Raw genomic sequence first — 14514 nt, 5'->3', positions numbered from 1 at the left:
GTCTGACTGAGCGCCTCCAGGAGAGTTGCCCAAGCACGACGCGCCCCGAGGAGCGTCTTGCCACATGTCAACACTGGGTCTGACTGAGGGCCTCCAGGAGAGAAGCCCAAGCAAGACGCGCCCCGAGGAGCGTCTTGCCACATGTCACCTCTGGGTCTGACTGAGCGCCTCCAGGAGAGAGGCCCAAGCAAGACGCGCTCGGAGGAGCGTCTTGCCACATGTCAACACTGGGTCTGACAGAGGGCCTCCAGGAAAGAGGCCCAAGCAAGACGCGCCCCGAGGAGCGTCTTGCCACATGTCACCTCTGGTTCTGACTGAGCGCCTCCAGGAGAGAGGCCCAAGCAAGACGCGCCCCGAGGAGCGTTTTGCCACATGTCAACACTGGGTCTGACTGAGCGCCTCCAGGAGAGAAGCCAAATCAAGACGCGCCCCGAGGAGCGTCTTGCCACATGTCAACACTGGGTCTGACTGAGCGCCTCCAGGAGAGAGGCCCAAGCAAGACGCGCCCCGAGGAGCGTCTTGCCACATGTTAACAATGGGTCTTACTGAGGGCCTCCAGGAGAGAAGCCCAATCAAGACACGCCCCGAGGAGCTTCTTGCCACATGTCAACACTGGGTCTGACTGAGCGCCTCCAGGAGAGAGTTCCAAGCAAGACGCGCCCCGAGGAGCGTCTTGCCACATGTCAACAATGGGTCTGACTGAGGGCCTCCAAGAGAGAAGCCCAATCAAGACGCGCCCCGAGGAGCGTCTTGCCACATGTCAACACTGGGTCTGACTGAGCGCCTCCAGGAGAGAGGCCCAAGCAAGACGCGCCCGGAGGAGCGTCTTGCCACATGTCAACACTGGGTCTGACAGAGGGCCTCCAGGAAAGAGGCCCAAGCAAGACGCGCCCCGAGGAGCGTCTTGCCACATGTCACCTCTGGTTCTGACTGAGCGCCTCCAGGAGAGAGGCCCAAGCAAGACGCGCCCCGAGGAGCGTTTTGCCACATGTCAACACTGGGTCTGACTGCGCGCCTCCAGGAGAGAAGCCCAATCAAGAAGCGCCCCGAGGAGCGTCTTGCCACATGTCAACACTGGGTCTGACTGTGCGCCTCCAGGAGAGAGGCCCAAGCAAGACGCACCCCGAGGAGCGTCTTGCCACATGTCAACAATGGGTCTGACTGAGGGCCTCCAGGTGAGAAGCCCAATCAAGACGCGCCCCGAGGAGCGTCTTGCCACATGTCAACACTGGGTCTGACTGAGCGCCTCCAGGAGAGAGGCCCAAGCAGGACGCGCCCCGAGGATCGTCTTGCCACATGTCACCTCAGGTTCTGACTGAGCGCCTCCAGGAGAGAGGCCCAGGCAAGATGCGCCCCAAGGAGCGTCTTGCCACATGTCAACAATGGGTCTGACTGAGGGCCTCCAGGAGAGAAGCCCAAGCAAGACGCGCCCCGAGGAGCGTCTTGACACATGTCAACACTGGGTCTGACAGAGGGCCTCCAGGAGAGACGCCCAAGCAAGACACGCCCCGAGGAGTGTCTTGCGACATGTCACCACTGTGTCTGACTGAGCGCCTCCAGGAGAGAGGCCCAAGCAAGACGCGCCCCGAGGAGCGTCAGGCCACATGTCACTACTCAGTCTGACTGAGCGCCTCCAGGAGAGAGGCCCAAGCAAGACGCGCCCCGAGGAGCGTCTTGCCACATGTCACCTCTGGTTCTGACTGAGCGCCTCCAGGAGAGAGGCCCAAGCAAGACGCGCCCCGAGGAGCGTTTTGCCACATGTCAACACTGGGTCTGACTGAGTGCCTCCATGAGAGAAGCCCAAGCAAGAAGCGCCCCGAGGAGCATCTTGCCACATGTCACTACTCGGTCTGACTGAGCGCCTCCAGGAGAGAGGCCCAAGTAAGACGCACCCCGAGGAGCGTCTTGCCACATGTCAACAATGGGTCTGACTGAGGGCCTCCAGGAGAGAAGCCCAAGCAAGACGCGCCCTGAGGAGCGTCTTGCCACATGTCAGCACTCGGTCTGACTGAGCGCCTCCAGGAGAGTTGCCCAAGCACGACGCGCCCCGAGGAGCGTCTTGCCACATGTCAACAATGGGTCTGACTGAGGGCCTCCAGGAGAGAAGCCCAATCAAGACGCGCCCCGAGGAGAGTCTTGCCACATGTCAACACTGGGTCTGACTGAGCGCCTCCAGGAGAGAGGCCCAAGCAAGACGCGCCCGGAGGAGCGTCTTGCCACATGTCAACACTGGGTCTGACAGAGGGCCTCCAGGAAAGAGGCCCAAGCAAGACGCGCCCCGAGGAGCGTCTTGCCACATGTCACCTCTGGTTCTGACTGAGCGCCTCCAGGAGAGAGGCCCAAGCAAGACGCGCCCCGAGGAGCGTTTTGCCACATGTCAACACTGGGTCTGACTGAGTGCCTCCAGGAGAGAAGCCAAATCAAGACGCGCCCCGAGGAGCGTCTTGCCACATGTCAACACTGGGTCTGACTGAGCGCCTCCAGGAGAGAGGCCCAAGCAAGACGCGCCCCGAGGAGCGTCTTGCCACATGTTAACAATGGGTCTTACTGAGGGCCTCCAGGAGAGAAGCCCAATCAAGACACGCCCCGAGGAGCTTCTTGCCACATGTCAACACTGGGTCTGACTGAGCGCCTCCAGGAGAGAGTTCCAAGCAAGACGCGCCCCGAGGAGCGTCTTGCCACATGTCAACAATGGGTCTGACTGAGGGCCTCCAGGAGAGAAGCCCAATCAAGACGCGCCCCGAGGAGCGTCTTGCCACATGTCAACACTGGGTCTGACTGAGCGCCTCCAGGAGAGAGGCCCAAGCAAGACGCGCCCGGAGGAGCGTCTTGCCACATGTCAACACTGGGTCTGACAGAGGGCCTCCAGGAAAGAGGCCCAAGCAAGACGCGCCCCGAGGAGCGTCTTGCCACATGTCACCTCTGGTTCTGACTGAGCGCCTCCAGGAGAGAGGCGCAAGCAAGACGCTCCCCGAGGAGCGTTTTGCCACATGTCAACACTGGGTCTGACTGCGCGCCTCCAGGAGAGAAGCCCAATCAAGAAGCGCCCCGAGGAGCGTCTTGCCACATGTCAACACTGGGTCTGACTGTGCGCCTCCAGGAGAGAGGCCCAAGCAAGACGCACCCCGAGGAGCGTCTTGCCACATGTCAACAATGGGTCTGACTGAGGGCCTCCAGGTGAGAAGCCCAATCAAGACGCGCACCGAGGAGCGTCTTGCCACATGTCAACACTGGGTCTGACTGAGCGCCTCCAGGAGAGAGGCCCAAGCAAGACGCGCCCCGAGGATCGTCTTGCCACATGTCACCTCAGGTTCTGACTGAGCGCCTCCAGGAGAGAGGCCCAGGCAAGATGCGCCCCAAGGAGCGTCTTGCCACATGTCAACAATGGGTCTGACTGAGGGCCTCCAGGAGAGAAGCCCAAGCAAGACGCGCCCCGAGGAGCGTCTTGACACATGTCAACACTGGGTCTGACAGAGGGCCTCCAGGAGAGACGCCCAAGCAAGACACGCCCCGAGGAGTGTCTTGCCACATGTCACCACTGTGTCTGACTGAGCGCCTCCAGGAGAGAGGCCCAAGCAAGACGCGCCCCGAGGAGCGTCAGGCCACATGTCACTACTCAGTCTGACTGAGCGCCTCCAGGAGAGAGGCCCAAGCAAGACGCGCCCCGAGGAGCGTCTTGCCACATGTCACCTCTGGTTCTGACTGAGCGCCTCCAGGAGAGAGGCCCAAGCAAGACGCGCCCCGAGGAGCGTTTTGCCACATGTCAACAATGGGTCTGACTGAGGGCCTCCAGGAGAGAAGCCCAATCAAGACACGCCCCGAGGAGCTTCTTGCCACATGTCAACACTGGGTCTGACTGAGCGCCTCCAGGAGAGAGGCCCAAGCAAGACGCGCCCCGAGGAGCGTCTTGCCACATGTCAACAATGGGTCTTACTGAGGGCCTCCAGGAGAGAAGCCCAATCAAGACGCGCCCCGAGGAGCGTCTTGCCACATGTCAACACTGGGTCTGACTGAGCGCCTCCAGGAGAGAGGCCCAAGCAAGACGCGCCCGGAGGAGCGTCTTGCCACATGTCAACACTGGGTCTGACAGAGGGCCTCCAGGAAAGAGGCCCAAGCAAGACGCGCCCCGAGGAGCGTCTTGCCACATGTCACCTCTGGTTCTGACTGAGCGCCTCCAGGAGAGAGGCCCAAGCAAGACGCGCCCCGAGGAGTGTTTTGCCACATGTCAACACTGGGTCTGACTGAGCGCCTCCAGGAGAGAAGCCCAATCAAGAAGCGCCCCGAGGAGCGTCTTGCCACATGTCAACACTGGGTCTGACTGTGCGCCTCCAGGAGAGAGGCCCAAGCAAGACGCGCCCCGAGGAGCGTCTTGCCACATGTCAACAATGGGTCTGACTGAGGGCCTCCAGGTGAGAAGCCCAATCAAGACGCGCCCCGAGGAGCGTCTTGCCACATGTCAACACTGGGTCTGACTGAGCGCCTCCAGGAGAGAGGCCCAAGCAAGACGCGCCCCGAGGAGCGTCTTGCCACATGTCACCTCAGGTTCTGACTGAGCGCCTCCAGGAGAGAGGCCCAAGCAAGATGCGCCCCGAGGAGCGTCTTGACACATGTCAACAATGGGTCTGACTGAGGGCCTCCAGGAGAGAAGCCCAAGCAAGACGCGCCCCGAGGAGCGTATTGACACATGTCAACACTGGGTCTGACAGAGGGCCTCCAGGAGAGACGCCCAAGCAAGACGCGCCCCGAGGAGTGTCTTGCCACATGTCACCACTGTGTCTGACTGAGCGCCTCCAGGAGAGAGGCCCAAGCAAGACGCGCCCCGAGGAGCGTCAGGCCACATGTCACTACTCAGTCTGACTGAGCGCCTCCAGGAGAGAGGCCCAAGCAAGACGCGCCCCGAGGAGCGTCTTGCCACATGTCAACACTGGGTCTGATTGAGGGCCTTCTGGAGAGATGCCCAAGCAAGACGCGCCCCGAGGAGCGTCTTGCCACATGTCAACAATGGGTCTGACTGAGGGCCTCCAGGAGAGAAGCCCAAGCAAGACGCGCCCCGAGGAGCGTCTTGCCACATGTCAACAATGGGTCTTACTGAGGGCCTCCAGGAGAGAAGCCCAAGCAAGACGCGCCCCGAGGAGCTTCTTGCCACATGTCAGCACTCGGTCTGACTGAGCGCCTCCAGGAGAGAGGCCCAAGCAAGACGCGCCCCGAGGAGCGTCTTGCCACGTGTCACCACTGGGTCTGACTGAGCACCTCCAGGAGAGAGGCCCAAGCAAGACGAGCCCCGAGGAGCGTCTTGCCACATGTCAACACTGGGTCTGACTGAGTGCCTCCATGAGAGAAGCCCAAGCAAGAAGCGCCCCGAGGAGCATCTTGCCACATGTCACTACTCGGTCTGACTGAGCGCCTCCAGGAGAGAGGCCCAAGTAAGACGCACCCCGAGGAGCGTCTTGCCACATGTCAACAATGGGTCTGACTGAGGGCCTCCAGGAGAGAAGCCCAAGCAAGACGCGCCCTGAGGAGCGTCTTGCCACATGTCAGCACTCGGTCTGACTGAGCGCCTCCAGGAGAGTTGCCCAAGCACGACGCGCCCCGAGGAGCGTCTTGCCACATGTCAACAATGGGTCTGACTGAGGGCCTCCAGGAGAGAAGCCCAATCAAGACGCGCCCCGAGGAGCGTCTTGCCACATGTCAACACTGGGTCTGACTGAGCGCCTCCAGGAGAAAGGCCCAAGCAAGACGCGCCCCGAGGACCGTCTTGCCACATGTCACCTCTGGTTCTGACTGAGCGCCTCCAGGAGAGAGGCCCAAGCAAGACACGCCCCGAGGAGCGTTTTGCCACATGTCAACACTGGGTCTGACTGAGCGCCTCCAGGAGAGAGGCCCAAGCAAGACACGCCCCGAGGAGTGTCTTGCCACGTGTCAACACTGGGTCTGATTGAGGGCCTCCAGGAGAGAGGCCCAAGCAAGACGCGCCCCGAGGAGCGTCTTGCCACATGTCAACACTGGGTCTGACAAAGGGCCTCCAGGAGAGAGGCCCAAGCAAGACGCGCCCCGAGGAGTGTCTTGCCACATGTCAACAATGGGTCTGACTGAGTGCCTCCAGGAGAGAAGCCCAAGCAAGACGCGCCCCGAGGAGCGTCTTGCCACATGTCAGCACTCGGTCTGACTGAGCGCCTACAGGAGAGAGGCCCAAGCAAGACGCGCCCCGAGGAGCGTCTTGACACATGTCAACACTGGGTCTGACAGAGGGCCTCCGGGGGAGAGGTCCAAGCAAGACGCGCCTCGAGGAGTGTCTTGCCACATGTCACCACTGGGTCTGACTGAGCGCCTCCAGGAGAGAGGCCCAAGCAAGACGCGCCCCGAGGAACGTCTTGCCACATGTCACCTCTGGTTCTGACTGAGCGCCTCCAGGAGAGAGGCCCAAGCAAGACGCGCCCCGAGGAGCGTTTTGCCACATGTCAACACTGGGTCTGACTGAGCGCCTCCAGGAGAGAAGCCCAATCAAGACGTGCCCCGAGGAGCGTCTTGCCACATGTCAACACTGGGTCTGACTGAGCGCCTCCAGGAGAGAGGCCCAAGCAAGACGCGCCCCGAGGAGCGTCTTGCCACATGTCAACAATGGGTCTGACTGAGGGCCTCCAGGAGAGAAGCCCAGTCAAGACGCGCCCCGAGGAGCGTCTTGCCACATGTCAACACTGGGTCTGACTGAGCGCCTCCAGGAGAGAGGCCCAAGCAAGACGCGCCCGGAGGAGCGTCTTGCCATATGTCAACACTGGGTCTGACAGAGGGCCTCCAGGAAAGAGGCCCAAGCAAAACGCGCCCCGAGGAGCGTCTTGCCACATGTCACCTCTGGTTCTGACTGAGCGCCTCCAGGAGAGAGGACCAAGCAAGACGCGCCCCGAGGAGCGTTTTGCCACATGTCAACACTGGGTCTGACTGAGCGCCTCCAGGAGAGAAGCCCAATCAAGACGCGCCCCGAGGAGCGTCTTGCCACATGTCAACACTGGGTCTGACTGAGCGCCTCCAGGAGAGAAGCCCAATCAAGACGCGCCCCGAGGAGCGTCTTGCCACATGTCAACAACGGGTCTGACTGAGGGCCTCCAGGAGAGAAGCCCAATCAAGACGCGCCTCGAGGAGCGTCTTGCCACATGTCAACACTGGGTCTGACTGAGCGCCTCCAGGAGAGAGGCCCAAGCAAGACGCGCCCCGAGGAGCGTCTTGCCACATGTCACCTCAGGTTCTGACTGAGCGCCTCCAGGAGAGAGGCCCAAGCAAGACGCGCCCCAAGGAGCTTCTTGCCACATGTCAACAATGGGTCTGACTGAGGGCCTCCAGGAGAGAAGCCCAAGCAAGACGCGCCCCGAGGAGCGTCTTGACACATGTCAACACTAGGTCTGACAGAGGGCCTCCAGGAGAGACGCCCAAGCAAGACGCGCCCAGAGGAGTGTCTTGCCACATGTCACCACTGTGTCTGACTGAGCGCCTCCAGGAGAGAGGCCCAAGCAAGACGCGCCCCGAGGAGCGTCAGGCCACATGTCACTACTCAGTCTGACTGAGCGCCTCCAGGAGAGAGGCCCAAGCAAGACGCGCTCCGAGGAGCGTCTTACCACATGTCAACACTTGGTCTGATTGAGGGCCTTCTGGAGAGATGCCCAAGCAAGACGCGCCCTGAAGAGCGTCTTGCCACATGTCAACAATGGGTCTGACTGAGGGCCTCCAGGAGAGAAGCCCAAGCAAGAAGCGCCCCGAGGAGCTTCTTGCCACATGTCAGCACTCGGTCTGAATGAGTGCCTCCAGGAGAGAGGCCCAAGCAAGACGCGCCCCGAGGAGCGTCTTGCCACGTGTCACCACTGGGTCTGACTGAGCGCCTCCAGGAGAGAGACCCAAGCAAGACGAGCCCCGAGGAGCGTCTTGCCACATGTCAACACTGGGTCTGACTGAGTGCCTCCATGAGAGAAGCCCAAGCAAGACGCGCCCCGAGGAGCGTCTTGCCACATGTCAGCACTCGGTCTGACTGAGCGCCTCCAGGAGAGAGGCCCAACCAAGACGCGCCCCGAGGAGCGTCTTGACACATGTCAACACTGGGTCTGACAGAGGGCCTCCGGGGGAGAGGCCCAAGCAAGACGCGCCCCGAGGAGTGTCTTGCCACATGTCACCACTGGGTCTGACTGAGCGCCTCCAGGAGAGAGGCCAAAGCAAGACGCGCCCCGAGGAGCGTCTTGCCACATGTCACCTCTGGTTCTGACTGAGCACCTCCAGGAGAGAGGCCCAAGCAAGAAGCGCCCCGAGGAGTGTTTTGCCACATGTCAACACTGGGTCTGACTGAGCGCCTCCAGGAGAGAAGCCCAATCAAGACGCGCCCCGAGGAGCGTCTTGCCACATGTCAACAATGGGTCTGACTGAGGGCCTCCAGGTGAGAAGCCCAATCAAGACGCGCCCCGAGGAGCGTCTTGCCACATGTCAACACTGGGTCTGACTGAGCGCCTCCAGGAGAGAGGCCCAAGCAAGACGCGCCCCGAGGAGCGTCTTGCCACATGTCACCTCAGGTTCTGACTGAGCGCCTCCAGGAGAGAGGCCCAAGCAAGATGCGCCCCGAGGAGCGTCTTGACACATGTCAACAATGGGTCTGACTGAGGGCCTCCAGGAGAGAAGCCCAAGCAAGACGCGCCCCGAGGAGCGTATTGACACATGTCAACACTGGGTCTGACAGAGGGCCTCCAGGAGAGACGCCCAAGCAAGACGCGCCCCGAGGAGTGTCTTGCCACATGTCACCACTGTGTCTGACTGAGCGCCTCCAGGAGAGAGGCCCAAGCAAGACGCGCCCCGAGGAGCGTCAGGCCACATGTCACTACTCAGTCTGACTGAGCGCCTCCAGGAGAGAGGCCCAAGCAAGACGCGCCCCGAGGAGCGTCTTGCCACATGTCAACACTGGGTCTGATTGAGGGCCTTCTGGAGAGATGCCCAAGCAAGACGCGCCCCGAGGAGCGTCTTGCCACATGTCAACAATGGGTCTGACTGAGGGCCTCCAGGAGAGAAGCCCAAGCAAGACGCGCCCCGAGGAGCGTCTTGCCACATGTCAACAATGGGTCTTACTGAGGGCCTCCAGGAGAGAAGCCCAAGCAAGACGCGCCCCGAGGAGCTTCTTGCCACATGTCAGCACTCGGTCTGACTGAGCGCCTCCAGGAGAGAGGCCCAAGCAAGACGCGCCCCGAGGAGCGTCTTGCCACGTGTCACCACTGGGTCTGACTGAGCACCTCCAGGAGAGAGGCCCAAGCAAGACGAGCCCCGAGGAGCGTCTTGCCACATGTCAACACTGGGTCTGACTGAGTGCCTCCATGAGAGAAGCCCAAGCAAGAAGCGCCCCGAGGAGCATCTTGCCACATGTCACTACTCGGTCTGACTGAGCGCCTCCAGGAGAGAGGCCCAAGTAAGACGCACCCCGAGGAGCGTCTTGCCACATGTCAACAATGGGTCTGACTGAGGGCCTCCAGGAGAGAAGCCCAAGCAAGACGCGCCCTGAGGAGCGTCTTGCCACATGTCAGCACTCGGTCTGACTGAGCGCCTCCAGGAGAGTTGCCCAAGCACGACGCGCCCCGAGGAGCGTCTTGCCACATGTCAACAATGGGTCTGACTGAGGGCCTCCAGGAGAGAAGCCCAATCAAGACGCGCCCCGAGGAGCGTCTTGCCACATGTCAACACTGGGTCTGACTGAGCGCCTCCAGGAGAAAGGCCCAAGCAAGACGCGCCCCGAGGACCGTCTTGCCACATGTCACCTCTGGTTCTGACTGAGCGCCTCCAGGAGAGAGGCCCAAGCAAGACGCGCCCCGAGGAGCGTTTTGCCACATGTCAACACTGGGTCTGACTGAGCGCCTCCAGGAGAGAGGCCCGAGCAAGACACGCCCCGAGGAGTGTCTTGCCACGTGTCAACACTGGGTCTGATTGAGGGCCTCCAGGAGAGAGGCCCAAGCAAGACGCGCCCCGAGGAGCGTCTTGCCACATGTCAACACTGGGTCTGACAAAGGGCCTCCAGGAGAGAGGCCCAAGCAAGACGCGCCCCGAGGAGTGTCTTGCCACATGTCAACAATGGGTCTGACTGAGTGCCTCCAGGAGAGAAGCCCAAGCAAGACGCGCCCCGAGGAGCGTCTTGCCACATGTCAGCACTCGGTCTGACTGAGCGCCTACAGGAGAGAGGCCCAAGCAAGACGCGCCCCGAGGAGCGTCTTGACACATGTCAACACTGGGTCTGACAGAGGGCCTCCGGGGGAGAGGTCCAAGCAAGACGCGCCTCGAGGAGTGTCTTGCCACATGTCACCACTGGGTCTGACTGAGCGCCTCCAGGAGAGAGGCCCAAGCAAGACGCGCCCCGAGGAACGTCTTGCCACATGTCACCTCTGGTTCTGACTGAGCGCCTCCAGGAGAGAGGCCCAAGCAAGACGCGCCCCGAGGAGCGTTTTGCCACATGTCAACACTGGGTCTGACTGAGCGCCTCCAGGAGAGAAGCCCAATCAAGACGCGCCCCGAGGAGCGTCTTGCCACATGTCAACACTGGGTCTGACTGAGCGCCTCCAGGAGAGAGGCCCAAGCAAGACGCGCCCCGAGGAGCGTCTTGCCACATGTCAACAATGGGTCTGACTGAGGGCCTCCAGGAGAGAAGCCCAGTCAAGACGCGCCCCGAGGAGCGTCTTGCCACATGTCAACACTGGGTCTGACTGAGCGCCTCCAGGAGAGAGGCCCAAGCAAGACGCGCCCGGAGGAGCGTCTTGCCATATGTCAACACTGGGTCTGACAGAGGGCCTCCAGGAAAGAGGCCCAAGCAAAACGCGCCCCGAGGAGCGTCTTGCCACATGTCACCTCTGGTTCTGACTGAGCGCCTCCAGGAGAGAGGACCAAGCAAGACGCGCCCCGAGGAGCGTTTTGCCACATGTCAACACTGGGTCTGACTGAGCGCCTCCAGGAGAGAAGCCCAATCAAGACGCGCCCCGAGGAGCGTCTTGCCACATGTCAACACTGGGTCTGACTGAGCGCCTCCAGGAGAGAAGCCCAATCAAGACGCGCCCCGAGGAGCGTCTTGCCACATGTCAACAATGGGTCTGACTGAGGGCCTCCAGTAGAGAAGCCCAATCAAGACGCGCCTCGAGGAGCGTCTTGCCACATGTCAACACTGGGTCTGACTGAGCGCCTCCAGGAGAGAGGCCCAAGCAAGACGCGCCCCGAGGAGCGTCTTGCCACATGTCACCTCAGGTTCTGACTGAGCGCCTCCAGGAGAGAGGCCCAAGCAAGACGCGCCCCGAGGAGCTTCTTGCCACATGTCAGCACTCGGTCTGAATGAGTGCCTCCAGGAGAGAGGCCCAAGCAAGACGCGCCCCGAGGAGCGTCTTGCCACGTGTCACCACTGGGTCTGACTGAGCGCCTCCAGGAGAGAGACCCAAGCAAGACGAGCCCGGAGGAGCGTCTTGCCACATGTCAACACTGGGTCTGACTGAGTGCCTCCATGAGAGAAGCCCAAGCAAGACGCGCCCCGAGGAGCGTCTTGCCACATGTCAGCACTCGGTCTGACTGAGCGCCTCCAGGAGAGAGGCCCAACCAAGACGCGCCCCGAGGAGCGTCTTGACAAATGTCAACACTGGGTCTGACAGAGGGCCTCCGGGGGAGAGGCCCAAGCAAGACGCGCCCCGAGGAGTGTCTTGCCACATGTCACCACTGGGTCTGACTGAGCGCCTCCAGGAGAGAGGCCAAAGCAAGACGCGCCCCGAGGAGCGTCTTGCCACATGTCACCTCTGGTTCTGACTGAGCGCCTCCAGGAGAGAGGCCCAAGCAAGACGCGCCCCGAGGAGTGTTTTGCCACATGTCAACACTGGGTCTGACTGAGCGCCTCCAGGAGAGAAGCCCAATCAAGACGCGCCCCGAGGAGCGTCTTGCCACATGTCAACACTGGGTCTGACTGAGCGCCTCCAGGAGAGAGGCCCAAGCAAGACGCGCCCCGAGGAGCGTCTTGCCACATGTCAACAATGGGTCTGACTGAGGGCCTCCAGGAGAGAAGCCCAATCAAGACGCGCCCCGAGGAGTGTCTTTCCACATGTCAACACTGGGTCTGACTGAGCGCCTCCAGGAGAGAGGCCCAAGCAAGACGCGCCCCGAGGAGCGTCTTGCCACATGTCAACACTTGGTCTGATTGAGGGCCTTCTGGAGAGATGCCCAAGCAAGACGCGCCCCGAGGAGCGTCTTGCCACATGTAACCTCAGGTTCTGACTGAGCGCCTCCAGGAGAGAGGCCCAAGCAAGATGCGCCCCGAGGAGTGTCTTTCCACATGTCAACACTGGGTCTGACTGAGCGCCTCCAGGAGAGAGGCCCAAGCAAGACGCGCCCCGAGGAGCGTCTTGCCACATGTCAACACTTGGTCTGACTGAGCGCCTCCAGGAGAGAGGCCCAAGCAAGACGCGCCCCGAGGAGCGTCTTGCCACATGTCACCTCAGGTTCTGACTGAGCGCCTCCAGGAGAGAGGCCCAAGCAAGATGCGCCCCGAGGAGCGTCTTGACACATGTCAACAATGGGTCTGACTGAGGGCCTCCAGGAGAGAAGCCCAAGCAAGACGCGCCCCGAGGAGCGTATTGACACATGTCAACACTGGGTCTGACAGAGGGCCTCCAGGAGAGACGCCCAAGCAAGACGCGCCCCGAGGAGTGTCTTGCCACATGTCACCACTGTGTCTGACTGAGCGCCTCCAGGAGAGAGGCCCAAGCAAGACGCGCCCCGAGGAGCGTCAGGCCACATGTCACTACTCAGTCTGACTGAGCGCCTCCAGGAGAGAGGCCCAAGCAAGACGCGCCCCGAGGAGCGTCTTGCCACATGTCAACACTGGGTCTGATTGAGGGCCTTCTGGAGAGATGCCCAAGCAAGACGCGCCCCGAGGAGCGTCTTGCCACATGTCAACAATGGGTCTGACTGAGGGCCTCCAGGAGAGAAGCCCAAGCAAGACGCGCCCCGAGGAGCGTCATGCCACATGTCAACAATGGGTCTTACTGAGGGCCTCCAGGAGAGAAGCCCAAGCAAGACGCGCCCCGAGGAGCTTTTTGCCACATGTCAGCACTCGGTCTGACTGAGCGCCTCCAGGAGAGAGGCCCAAGCAAGACGCGCCCCGAGGAGCGTCTTGCCACGTGTCACCACTGGGTCTGACTGAGCACCTCCAGGAGAGAGGCCCAAGCAAGACGAGCCCCGAGGAGCGTCTTGCCACATGTCAACACTGGGTCTGACTGAGTGCCTCCATGAGAGAAGCCCAAGCAAGAAGCGCCCCGAGGAGCATCTTGCCACATGTCACTACTCGGTCTGACTGAGCGCCTCCAGGAGAGAGGCCCAAGTAAGACGCACCCCGAGGAGCGTCTTGCCACATGTCAACAATGGGTCTGACTGAGGGCCTCCAGGAGAGAAGCCCAAGCAAGACGCGCCCTGAGGAGCGTCTTGCCACATGTCAGCACTCGGTCTGACTGAGCGCCTCCAGGAGAGTTGCCCAAGCACGACGCGCCCCGAGGAGCGTCTTGCCACATGTCAACAATGGGTCTGACTGAGGGCCTCCAGGAGAGAAGCCCAATCAAGACGCGCCCCGAGGAGCGTCTTGCCACATGTCAACACTGGGTCTGACTGAGCGCCTCCAGGAGAAAGGCCCAAGCAAGACGCGCCCCGAGGACCGTCTTGCCACATGTCACCTCTGGTTCTGACTGAGCGCCTCCAGGAGAGAGGCCCAAGCAAGACGCGCCCCGAGGAGCGTTTTGCCACATGTCAACACTGGGTCTGACTGAGCGCCTCCAGGAGAGAGGCCCAAGCAAGACACGCCCCGAGGAGTGTCTTGCCACGTGTCAACACTGGGTCTGATTGAGGGCCTCCAGGAGAGAGGCCCAAGCAAGACGCGCCCCGAGGAGCGTCTTGCCACATGTCAACACTGGGTCTGACAAAGGGCCTCCAGGAGAGAGGCCCAAGCAAGACGCGCCCCGAGGAGTGTCTTGCCACATGTCAACAATGGGTCTGACTGAGTGCCTCCAGGAGAGAAGCCCAAGCAAGACGCGCCCCGAGGAGCGTCTTGCCACATGTCAGCACTCGGTCTGACTGAGCGCCTACAGGAGAGAGGCCCAAGCAAGACGCGCCCCGAGGAGCGTCTTGACACATGTCAACACTGGGTCTGACAGAGGGCCTCCGGGGGAGAGGTCCAAGCAAGACGCGCCTCGAGGAGTGTCTTGCCACATGTCACCACTGGGTCTGACTGAGCGCCTCCAGGAGAGAGGCCCAAGCAAGACGCGCCCCGAGGAACGTCTTGCCACATGTCACCTCTGGTTCTGACTGAGCGCCTCCAGGAGAGAGGCCCAAGCAAGACGCGCCCCGAGGAGCGTTTTGCCACATGTCAACACTGGGTCTGACTGAGCGCCTCCAGGAGAGAAGCCCAATCAAGACGCGCCCCGAGGAGCGTCTTGCCACATGTCAACACTGGGTCTGACTGAGCGCCTCCAGGAGAGAGGCCCAAGCAAG

Source organism: Nothobranchius furzeri, chromosome 3 (assembly GCF_043380555.1).
Source record: "Nothobranchius furzeri strain GRZ-AD chromosome 3, NfurGRZ-RIMD1, whole genome shotgun sequence".
Lineage (NCBI taxonomy): Eukaryota > Metazoa > Chordata > Actinopteri > Cyprinodontiformes > Nothobranchiidae > Nothobranchius > Nothobranchius furzeri.
Note: the sequence above shows the minus strand (reverse complement) of the source record.